The sequence below is a fragment of the Phoxinus phoxinus genome (genome assembly GCF_949152265.1).
Source record: "Phoxinus phoxinus genome assembly, chromosome: 22".
NCBI lineage: Eukaryota > Metazoa > Chordata > Actinopteri > Cypriniformes > Leuciscidae > Phoxinus > Phoxinus phoxinus.
Window position 1 is genome coordinate 19,645,137 of NC_136897.1, and position 12,243 is coordinate 19,657,379.

General features: G+C 42.3%; 1 long non-coding RNA gene across 1 annotated transcript; it reads left to right on the plus strand.

Moving 5' to 3' along the window:
• The first annotated feature begins 231 nt into the window (after positions 1-231).
• LOC306990963 lies at positions 232-12,018 on the plus strand. The gene is made up of 3 exons (XR_013796002.1): positions 232-375; positions 1,775-1,846; positions 11,904-12,018. It is a non-coding gene; the product is annotated as an uncharacterized lncRNA (long non-coding RNA).
• The last annotated feature ends 225 nt before the right edge of the window (positions 12,019-12,243 follow it).

A 12,243-nucleotide genomic window follows, 5' to 3' on the forward strand; every position in this document is an offset into this window, starting at 1 on the left:
CTGTTTTCCCACAGAGAGCGGGGAACTCGTGCCTTGAAGGTATACAGCATGAAACCTCTGTGAAACTGGCAAGTTTGTTTTACTTATTGTTCTCAGGCCCTTTTTTTTTTTTTTTTTTTTTTTTGACAGATGTTTTAATTATATTTATAATCTGTCTACCTTTCATCAACATTTCAGGCTTTTGTAGAGCAACTGTTGTGCACAGCAATTGTTTTAATGAAAGTTAATGAAAAGGTGAGAGAATGTGAGTCTGTGTTTGTGGCCAGATGGATGAGAGAGGTCAATTACTCAATCCATTAAGACCTCCACCTGTTTGCTTCCACGAATAGACATCTAGACGACACAAAGGCCACAACTTAAGCTCCGTGCAATGAGGTAGGTGTATAGCATTGGATTTTTATTCACTTCACCCTAAACCAGGGCTGGAGAATATACAGTAAGTAGAGTAGGCTACTACTAGACTTCATGTTTTACAGAGTAGTGTGATGAGTGCAATGTGAGTAATATTGGCCAGCATCCTTTCAAAAACATTTTGATTTGTTTTTGAAAGTCTCTGATGTTCACCAAGGCTGCATTTATTTGATCAAAAATACAGTTAAGAGAAATATTTTGACAAAACTATTTTAAAAAATTATTTTTTGATTAAATGTAGCCTATTCCTCGCTGTAAATAAAGTTGCTGCCTTGACTTTTTAATCAACTTGGATGTTTAAGTCATTTCACCTTAAATTACATTAAACTGACTTAAAAGAAAAGAGTTGAATCTTGTATAACTTGTAAAAATATGAAAATTGCTTAACATTTTGATGAGTTAAAGCAATGTAAAAACATATGTTGTCATAACTCATTAATCATATAATCTTTTAGAGTGCGGTGAATTTTCAGCATCATTACTCTCTTCAGTGTCACATGATCCTTCAGAAATCAAAGAGTTGTGCTGCCAAATATTGTCGTGTAACCCATGATGTTTTTCAGGATTCTTTGATGAATAGAAAGTTAACAGGAAGAACAGCATTTATTTGAAATATATTTTGTAAAAAAATGTTATTGCTGAATAAAAGGATATATACTGTATATACACATATATATATACATATATATATATATATTTTTTTTTTTTTTTTTTTTTTTTACGGATTTTTAATGGTAGTGACCTCTTTCAAAAATATCGCGTTCTCCAAAGAAACTTTCCGTTCAATCACAAAAACAATGAAATATAGTTTATATTCCCATATTATTTCCGTCACAAACATTTTGCGAACAGGGAGCACAATACGTTTGTGGGTGAACACAAAAAGCACTGAAGTTGAAATCCCCCCCGCCCCCTCTAATTTTTTTTCTATAACCATATCGCTTTAGGCCGGGGCTCCGTTGAGATATAAAACTTTGCAATCCCTTGAATGTCTTTTCTTATCAAAATCTCAATTGCAACAAACCTCACTACAATCACACTCACTACAATTGACTTTACCATTTTGGTGTTAATGTGACAGCAATAGCATACCACAATTTACAATGCTGTGCTTGTGCACTAGAAAAGTTACATCACATGACTTCCTGCCTAACTGTGCAGCACACATTTATTTGGTTACTGGTAATGTGCAGTTCATTATAGAAAGAGGAACAAATATCCTATATAAGTATGACATTCATGTATATCCTTTGCCTCAATAATGGCAGGATATAAAAGCAAGCCAAATGCATCCAGATGTTGGGTGTTGGGAGGAATGGGGGCTTCACTTTGGGATCGTCTGAGTCCTCTTGTCTTTCTGCAGCTCTTCTAGTCTGTGGAGGAATTCCTGGCAAGACAAGACAGAAATCGAAACCTGCCGCTTGATGAATTGAAGGTATGTCAGGAATTATAAATGGACTGAACGTGGCTTGTGTGCATTGCAACATGTTTAATATTCAAATTTGCATGTTCATTTAGTAAAATTAATTAAAAATAAAAGCACTCAAATTACACATTTACAATTACACACTAATTTACACATACACGCATACACAAATGGATGAGATATAATTTTGATAAACTCTTATTGACTTGAAAAAAGTGAAAAATATCTAAATATTTTCTTTTATCTTGCACAGAAAAAAGAAAGTCTTAGATATTTGGAATGACACGATGGTGCTTAAATGATAGGCAGAATTTGCATTTTGTTATTAACTATATTCTCTTAACTGACAGTTATTGAAAATGTTTTTTTGTTTATTTCATTTTGATAATTATAATATTTATAATTGTAAAATGGATTGCTGTGGACTGTGATAAGCTGTTCACTGATGTGAAATAATGCATTGACTTATAAAGACACATTTTGTATTATATATTCAATGCTTTATCATCTGCCACAATAATGTAATGTCTTTGAATCATCTTCATTTTCATAACTGCAATTAATTTAAATTAAAAAGCGTGTCATATAATTAGATTAAATATGCACATGCACAAACAACTCAATGTTTTGTGCTTGTTTAAAATGTGCCGATATAAATATAAAAGAGATGTTTTACTACACATGCCCCTCCTTGAACTGCCACCTTAACGTGGTGGAGGGGTTTGAGTACCCGAATGACCCTAGGAGCTATGTTGTCCGGGGCTATTTGCCCCTGGTAGGGTCTCCCAAGGCAAACAGGTCCTAGGCGACGGGTCAGACTAAGAGTAGTTCAAAAAACCCTTTATGAAGAAAATTAAAGCAAGGACCGTGACGTCGCCCGGTATGGCGCAGCCGGGGCCCCACCCTGGAGCCAGGCCCGGGGTTGGGGCTCGTATGCGAGCGCCTGGTGGTCGGGCCTCCCCCCACGGGGTCCGGCCGGGCTCAGCCCGAAGGAGCGACGTGGGGCCGCCTTCCCGTGGGCTCACCACCTGCAGGAGGGGCCGTAAGGGGCCGGTGCTTAGAGGATCGGGCGGCAGTCAAACGCGGGGGCCTCGACAACCCGATCCCTGGACACGGAAACTAGCTCTAGGGACGTGGAACGTCACCTCGCTGGCGGGGAAGGAGCCTGAGATTGTGCGTGAGGTTGAGAGGTTCCAACTAGAGATAGTTGGAATCACCTCTACGCACGGCTTAGGCTCTGGAACCACACTCCTTGAGAGAGGATGGACTCTTCACCACTCTGGAGTTGCCCATGGTGAGAGGCGGCGGGCTGGTGTGGGTTTGCTCATAGCCCCCCAACTCAGCCGCCATGTGTTGGAGTTTACCCCGGTGAACGAGAGGGTCGTTTCCCTGCGCCTACGGGTTGGGGATAGGTCTCTCACTGTCGTGTGTGCCTACGGGCCAAACGGCAGTGTAGAGTACCCGGCCTTCTTGGAGTCTCTGGGAGGGGTGCTGGAAAGTGCTCCGACTGGAGACTCCGTCGTTCTACTGGGGGACTTCAACGCCCACGTGGGCAACGACAGTGTTACCTGGAGGGGCGTGATTGGGATGAACGGCCCCCCTGATCTGAACCCGAGCGGTGTTCAGTTATTGGACTTCTGTGCTAGTTACAGTTTGTCCATAATGAACACCATGTTCAAGCATAAGGGTGTCCATCAGTACACGTGGCACCAGGACACCCTAGGCCGTAGGTCGATGATCGACTTTGTGGTCGTTTCATCTGACCTGCGGCCGTATGTCTTGGACACTCGGGTAAAGAGAGGGGCGGAGCTGTCAACTGATCACCACCTGGTGGTGAGTTGGATCCGATGGCGGAAGAGGAAGCTGGACAGACTCGGCAGACCCAAGCGTACTGTAAGGGTCTGCTGGGAACGTTTGGCTGAGTCTCCTGTCAGAGAGATCTTCAACTCCCACCTCCGGCGGAGCTTCGACCGGATCCCGAGGGAGGCTGGAGATATTGAGTCCGAGTGGACCATGTTCTCCACCTCCATTGTCGAAGCGGCCACTCGGAGCTGTGGCCGTAAGGTCTCCGGTGCCTGTCGAGGCGGCAATCCCCGAACCCGGTGGTGGACACCGGAAGTAAGGGATGCCGTCAAGCTGAAGAAGGAGTCCTATCGGGCCTGGTTGGCTTGTGGGACTCCTGAGGCAGCTGACGGGTACCGGCAGGCCAAGCGAACTGCAGCCCGGGTGGTTGTGGAGGCAAAAACTCGGGCCTGGGAGGAGTTCGGAGAGGCCATGGAAAATGACTATCGGCTGGCCTCGAAGAGATTCTGGCAAACCGTCCGGCGACTCAGGAGAGGGAAGCAGTGCCCCACCAACGCTGTTTACAGTGGAGGTGGGCAGCTGTTGACCTCAACTGGGGATGTCGTCGGACGGTGGAAGGAATACTTCGAGGATCTCCTCAATCCCGCCGTCACGTCTTCCATTGAGGAAGCAGAGGCTGAGGGCTCGGAGGTTGACTCGTCCATCTCCCAAGCTGAAGTCACCGAGGTAGTCAAGAAACTCCTCGGTGGCAAGGCGCCGGGGGTGGATGAGATCCGCCCTGAGTACCTCAAGTCTCTGGATGTTGCGGGGCTGTCTTGGCTGACACGCCTCTGCAGCATCGCGTGGCGGTCGGGGACAGTACCTCTGGGATGGCAGACTGGGGTGGTGGTCCCTCTTTTTAAGAAGGGGGACCGGAGAGTGTGTTCCAACTACAGGGGGATCACACTTCTCAGCCTCCCCGGGAAAGTCTATTCTAGGGTACTGGAGAGGAGATTACGGCCGATAGTAGAACCTCGGATTCAGGAGGAACAGTGCGGTTTTCGTCCCGGCCGTGGAACACTGGACCAGCTCTATACCCTCTACAGGGTGCTGGAGGGTTCATGGGAGTTTGCCCAACCAATCCACATGTGTTTTGTGGATTTGGAGAAGGCATTCGACTGTGTCCCTCGAGGCGGCCTGTGGAGGGTGCTCCGGGAGTATGGGGTCCGGGGTCCTTTGCTAAGGGCTGTCCGGTCCCTATACGACCGGAGCAGGAGCTTGGTTCGCATTGCCGGCAGTAAGTCAGACTTCTTCCCGGTGCATGTTGGACTTCGGCAGGGCTGCCCTTTGTCGCCGGTTCTGTTCATAATATTTATGGACAGAATTTCTAGGCGCAGCCAGGGGCCGGAGGGTGTCAGGTTCGGGGACCACACGATTTCGTCTCTGCTCTTTGCGGATGATGTTGTCGTGTTGGCCCCTACAGACCGGGACCTTCAGCATGCACTGGGACGGTTTGCAGCCGAGTGTGAAGCGGCTGGGATGAGAATCAGCACCTCCAAATCCGAGGCCATGGTCCTCAGTCGGAAAAGGGTGGCTTGCTCACTTCAGGTTGGTGGAGAGTTCCTGCCTCAAGTGGAGGAGTTCAAGTATCTTGGGGTCTTGTTCACGAGTGAGGGAAGGATGGAACGGGAGATTGACAGACGGATCGGTGCAGCTTCCGCAGTAATGCGGTCGATGTACCGGTCTGTCGTGGTGAAGAAAGAGCTGAGCCGCAAGGCGAAGCTCTCGATTTACCGGTCAATCTACGTTCCTACTCTCACCTATGGTCATGAGCTTTGGGTCATGACCGAAAGGACAAGATCCCGGATACAGGCGGCCGAAATGAGCTTTCTCCGCAGGGTGGCTGGGCGATCCCTTAGAGATAGGGTGAGGAGCTCGGTCACTCGGGAGGAGCTCAGAGTAGAGCCGCTGCTCCTCCACATCGAGAGGGGTCAGCTGAGGTGGCTTGGGCATCTGTTCCGGATGCCTCCTGGACGCCTTCCCGGGAAGGTGTTCCGGGCACGTCCCACCGGGAGGAGACCCCGGGGAAGACCTAGGACACGCTGGAGAGACTATGTCTCTCGGCTGGCCTGGGAACGCCTCGGTGTCCCCCCGGAAGAGCTAGAGGAAGTGGCTAGGGAAAGGGAAGTCTGGGCATCTCTGCTTAGACTGCTGCCCCCGCGACCCGGCCCCGGATAAGCGGAAGAAGATGGATGGATGGATGGATGTTTTACTTTGTCTCTCTGATTGATGACCTCCTTCAACCTGTTGAAGGATATACTCCGGAAATTACAGCAAGAAAAATATCAGGCTTCAAATTTACATTTATTTTTCATAAAGCCTAGCAATACACTGCATTGTTGTAGTGTAATCAAAATGAAAAATATGTTTACATGGAACCTTTAAATTGTAACTTGTTTTGTGTGCGCACAGTTGTGAGAGCATGTAAAGCTGTTTTTATTAGTTGAAAATACAGAGGAAGATAATCCCTCCAGACACACACAGCTCCCACTCGCACAATATCTGGCAAAAGCAGGCGCAGTGAACAGATAGTCCTCCCATCTAATGAAGGCAAGAGAGAAAAACAGACACCTTCAGTGTCCAGATGGGAGTCTAACATCGTTTTCCATCAAGACATTCATTCAGTTCATAATAACCATCGAAAATGTCTCCACAACAGTTTGATTACCTCACACAGATGCTGGATATTTCTGGGGGGGTTTAATGAGATCAAATCAAATTGCCCTTCAGTGCCTTTGAATAAAAGGCTATTTCAGGTCATGGTTTGTTTAAAATTATCTTAATGTGAGTATTTAGTGACGTGCTTGAGCTAAATGTAAAAATCTATCTTGTGGACGCTGTTGAGATCATGCATACAATAAAGGATTTTCCACAGATCTGATAGTCTTACCTTGACTCTGAATCCTGGGAATTAATTTTAGGGGGCAAATTTGCCCTCTCACGGTACAAAATATCCTATTAAACTGTCCCATGCCAGAATTTCACATTCAGAATTACAGTTCAGTATTTTATCATACAATAACTTACTTGAACTATTATCTATGTTTTAATGGTTTCAAAATGTCTTCTTTTGTGGTTTCCATTTTTGGGTGAATCACTTTAATGAAGGAAAAAGCCTCATATGTTGGAAATGACGGCACATCCATGATTTGTATTACATTTAAACTCTGTTTGTCTGTTCACATCAAATGGCACATTTTTATGTGGAGATTTTGTACTCTTTGGCCCAAAGACAAAACATCAGTGCCACATTAATGGAGCCAACCATTAGCCTCCTAGTGGCAGGCCTGATAACATCGGAAATGATTGCAACAATATTAGGTTAGAAATTATCCAGGGCTTGGGGGCAAAAATGCCACTGAGAGTGATAAGATGCCCCAAATATTTCAGATATGGGAGCAAAAGTTCCATGGTTTGATATATTTATTGCCATGGGTTAAGCAACCATATGTGTCTGTTTGAATTAACAGTTTAAATTGAAGTGTTTGACATAAACTATCATTCAAAAGTTACAAGTCAGTATGTTTTTTATTAAAGGAATTAATATACTCCTATTTATCGGGACGCATTACATTAGGTCAAAAGTGACAGTAAAGATATTTATGTTATAAAAGATTTCTGTTTCAAAAAAGGCTGTTCTTTTGAACTTTCTATTCATCAAAGAATACTGAAAAAAGTTTTTCTTTCAAAAACTTTAACAAATCTGACTGACCACAAACTTTTGAAAGGTAGTGTACCTGTATATGGATGACATGCTATGTGTCACATAAAGGTCAGCACCCATCGGCAAGTCCATTTCTGACACTGTTTAATATATTCAGGATGACATCATTGCATCACAAAAAATAAACCACAGTATGTTCTGAATTCATTGTCACAAGCACAACAGATTCAGGAAACCTTACTTGTGCTGTTTTGGCACACAATAAAACGAACCAATGTCTGATTGGACTGGAGCTTTCTGAAGCTAATCCAACTCCTTGATTTCATTTTCATTCTTTTCTCAGAGGTTCAATATATTGAAATAAACAAGAAGCATTAATGGTTTGCCATCCAAAATGATGCAAAAAATTGTCTGAGCACAAAACTCCAGTGGAGCGTCAACATAAAGAGCTGGAGAATGAAAGAGGCAGGCAGAGCAAGCGCCTCAAGCTATGTTCACTCCCTCTGCTGCCCTTATGTCCAGAGATATGCTTGTTCATTTCTCAGCAAACATATCTTCCCTTCTGTGTTTTAGATGCATAATGATAGCTTTTCCTGAGGCCTTTCATGGCTTATGTGATTTTGGACCTATTCTTATTTTTAACTTGTCTTTATGTATTCAGTGTGTTGCCCCATCTAAAGGTAACCTTAAATATTAAAATGTCACATCATAGCGTGTGCTGTTGACTGCATTTTTATGAGAGACTTTTAGCTTATGTCTGTCATGATGCCAGTAATAGATCATATGTTGTGAAGAAGGAAACACTGGCCTCTGGATTTGACATTTTAAAAATTGTAAAGTTCTCCTGTTATGTTCTTTGTTATTTAGCAGGCACTTTCTTCTATCAGAATGATTATTTAGTTGGTACAATTATGGTCAAAACAGCAGCTTTAGAAGAGAAACCTTTGAACTCTTCATAGCAATAAATAAATATGATATTTAAAGTTCTACCTGAACCATACCTTTTAAGATACCTTTCAAAACTAATTTTGCATGGATCTTTTCACTCACAGTTTAGACTGAAAGAATCCATGCATGAGATTGTATGGAGCAGCTGGAAAGAGAATTACCCCAGTGCAGAGTAGTCTATATGAAGCGTCACAGCAGACAATGCATAACTTTAAGAAGAGCGAGCAGCTGTTGTCAAACAGAAACACATGAGAAAAGATAAGGATGTTCTTCAGGTTTCATATTTTTATATTCATAGCATTCATCAAGTATTTTTATAGTATTCATATAAAACCATAGCCAGAAGCATTCTTGGACTGTTTTTAATTACTCAAAGGTTTAATTTAATTGTTATGTTTTATTTTTAATTATAAGATAATATACCTGTATTGTATTTATATTATTTCAAAATATGTTTTTATATTTTTATTTTTACAATACACTAATTATGGCTGACTAATTTTGTCACATCACGCTGGATCATTAGTCAGGAAGACACATTCTTCTTTGTATTGTGAATGAATCTGAAGTTCAAACTCGAGCAGCTGGGATTTGCCTGTTTTTTTAGGGTGATGGCATGTTATCCTGACGCTGGATCTGCATTTTTCAATCTTTTAAAACAATAGGGATAAGTGATTTTGTGGCGAGCCACAATGATAATGTTTTCAACAAATCACAGTGTACAGACAGCAGGATCAGAGTTTTGCATTAGAAAGTCAAAATTGTTAGCTCTCACCAACTGACAACAAAACCGCAAAGCAGAAGTTTCCTTTTGGTCGAACTGAATGTTGCTTGCTTTTATTAATTACTATACTAATACTGATAAACACAATGCGTGCTATAGAGATGCATTTTCATGAGATCAGGCTGGTTTTTACAAAGTAAAGCCGGCTACTTTGGCCAATTTATAGTTTTGTTCTATCTACCACTTTTTATTTCCTGAACCAGATCAGTTCAGTTCAGCACGCCATGGGAACTGTCCTAGCCCTCCACCTTCCCCAGCACCACCTGCCTAGATCTACTAGGGTTCTCCCTACTTTCCTTGCAGCAACTCGTATCCTATTATTTCTGTGCATGTTTTAGCAGTAGCCGGTACTCAGGCCAACACCAGCATAGCAGATCTAGTCCACCAAGACAAAGCCTATGTACACACTAAAAACTCCTGGGTCAAAAACAACCCATCATTTTAACCCAACACAAATAACCCATAAAATGGGTTGAAGAAATAACCCAGGAGTTTTTAGAGTGTACATTCCATTCTTAAAAGTCAGTTTAATTCTAATCTGAGAGTTGTCATGATTGAAATTATTCTGAGCCGTTTTTTTCTTTTATTTATATATGTATTTATATATATATATATATTGGTAAATGAATACAAAGTCACATAAACCACGCGAAATCTGATCAGAGGAGTCATAGACTTTCAGTCCAAAATTTCATGTGATTTTTTTGCCATGCACTCTTGCTGAATCTGATTGGATTTCAATCGGATATGCACAAAAATCGGATTTGGACAGACAGTTTGAACGTAGCCTTAGAGTTGTGTGTGTTATTATTATTCCAATTACTTTAAAGAACAAGAGTTTTAAGCATACAACATAATATAAACAACAAACAATTAATATGCCCGACAAGCTGTCACTACAGTTTTTGGACTAAACAATGGTAACATACCTTACAGCGAAATGTAAATCTTCTACCATATATGAATACTCCCTTAAAACTGTTTCCCACACTATGGCCCTAATTAGATCAAACTTGCCCTCGGCTGCAAAGCATGTTGGGTAACCAGAAGTGCCTCATGTCAATAAAGTGTTAATTCAGAAAAAGGTACTACTGACACCGCATTGATTCATGGACAACAGACATCACTCCCTCCCGGTTCTGGAGCACAATATAAGCTTACTTCAAGCCTTATATGATTTATACATGCCGCCTACATCTCACACCACACTTCGACACACAGATCCAAAACAAAACAATTTGCGTGCTGAAAGCCCACAGGTAGAACATGAATATTTCATGAAATCAGGAGTTGATTAAGTAGGGGCCACAACATTCCTACTAAAGGAACCATTCCCCACAAACACAAGTGGAATCTCTCCACGGGCATTAGTCAACACATGAATGAAAGATGTGACATTTGCTTCAGCCTGATGACCCTTCAATGGCTTGTAGTGTTAAAAACTGCACTTATTGTAATTATGATTCTATAACCACCTCTGACTATCATTGCAACATACCAGCATGTTTTATAGATGCATTTAGACCGTGTTTCATTGCTGCACACATTATAGAAGTTAGGGGACTGCAGTGATAAGGAAACTTTATCAGGAGGAAATTAATGAGCTGTCATCTAGCCTAAAAGCAACAAGCATCAAGATTTGCTAAATCATTTAAGAAACTGATCGTGTGGAGACTGTAGCTCAATGCAGCTGCTTTTTGTCACTTAATTATTCAACCTCATTTGTCTTCAGTGAGTGAGAGAAAAACACATGCGCTAATGTTAAAAACAAAGGTGAAGTAGTTTCTTTGTCGGATAAAATAAGAAACTCTTGCTTGGTGAACATTTTCACCTCAAAATGGCTGGAGGCAACAGTGTTTGCTTTTATATTTCGAGCACATTCCTGTCACTCGAGGTCAATGTACTGTTGGAAGGAACGTTCTTACGAAGACGTCAAGACCCCAAAACACATCATAAGCTTATTGAAACATCTCTCCTGAGATGCTGACCCTCAGCTTGTAATGCCATTAACAAAGCAGAGCAGAATGTGTAGTTTAATGAAGTTCCAGCAATGAGATGGACATGCTAGCTAACCAATCTTACCACAGATAATTATGAGGTTCTAGACATGAAATTAAAATTTGGGTTCTTAACACATTTTCCTGGTCTTGATCGTTGTCCTTTTTCATCAAAATGTGATGACTTTTTCTGCCTCCAAAAATTTCTGGCTGATATCAAGGCCGATGGATGGATGGATGGATGGATGGATGGATTGCTGGATGGATGGATGGATGAATGAATGGATGAATGGATGGATGGATGGATGGATGGATGGATGGATGGATGGATGGATGGATGGATGGATGGATGGATGGATGGATGGATGGATGGATGGATGGATGGATGGATTGCTGGATGGATGGATGGATGGATGGATGGATGGATGGATGGATGGATGAATGGATGAATGAATGGATGGATGGATGGATGGATGGATGGATGGATGGATGGATGGATGGATGGATGGATGGATGGATGGATGGATGGATGGATGGAATAGAATATTGTTGAACATGCAGGCCAAGGCCACCTCATTGCACAGCTGTGTAGAAATCAAATAGTTGGACTGATTTTTACTGATTTTTGATTTTGTCCCGTGCTTTCTGTGTTTCTGAAAGACATCCAAGGCTTATTAGCTCACTTGATCAAATCATCATAATTAGGAGCCAGAAGATCAGAGGTCTGGCTTGAATCCGCTCGACCCCATGAACATATACTGTACATTCAACTCTGCAACCCAGTGTTGGCACGACAGATGAGTGTTCTAAATGTTTCCTTCTTTCTTTTAGGTCTCTTTCTCCCTCTTTCATCATGTTTTGTCAAGCTGTGCTGCCCACCCAGGTCTCCCCCACCACTATGTTGACAGATGCCTTGCTGGAACAAGAAACTGGCTTCAAAGAACCTCAGAAGTAGGTTAATAATGCACTGCTTATTAGGCATGTATGAAGCTATTCAATTCTGCGGTATTGTGTTCAAATCACGACACACTTAATCAGAATACATTTCTGTTTATCAGGGGCTGGGGATAATTGTGACATGTTTTGGTATTTGCTTATTTATTGTTCAGTCTAAAACATTTAGTCTCAAAAACATTTTGAGCAATTATTTGACAAATTAAGCTTACATTTA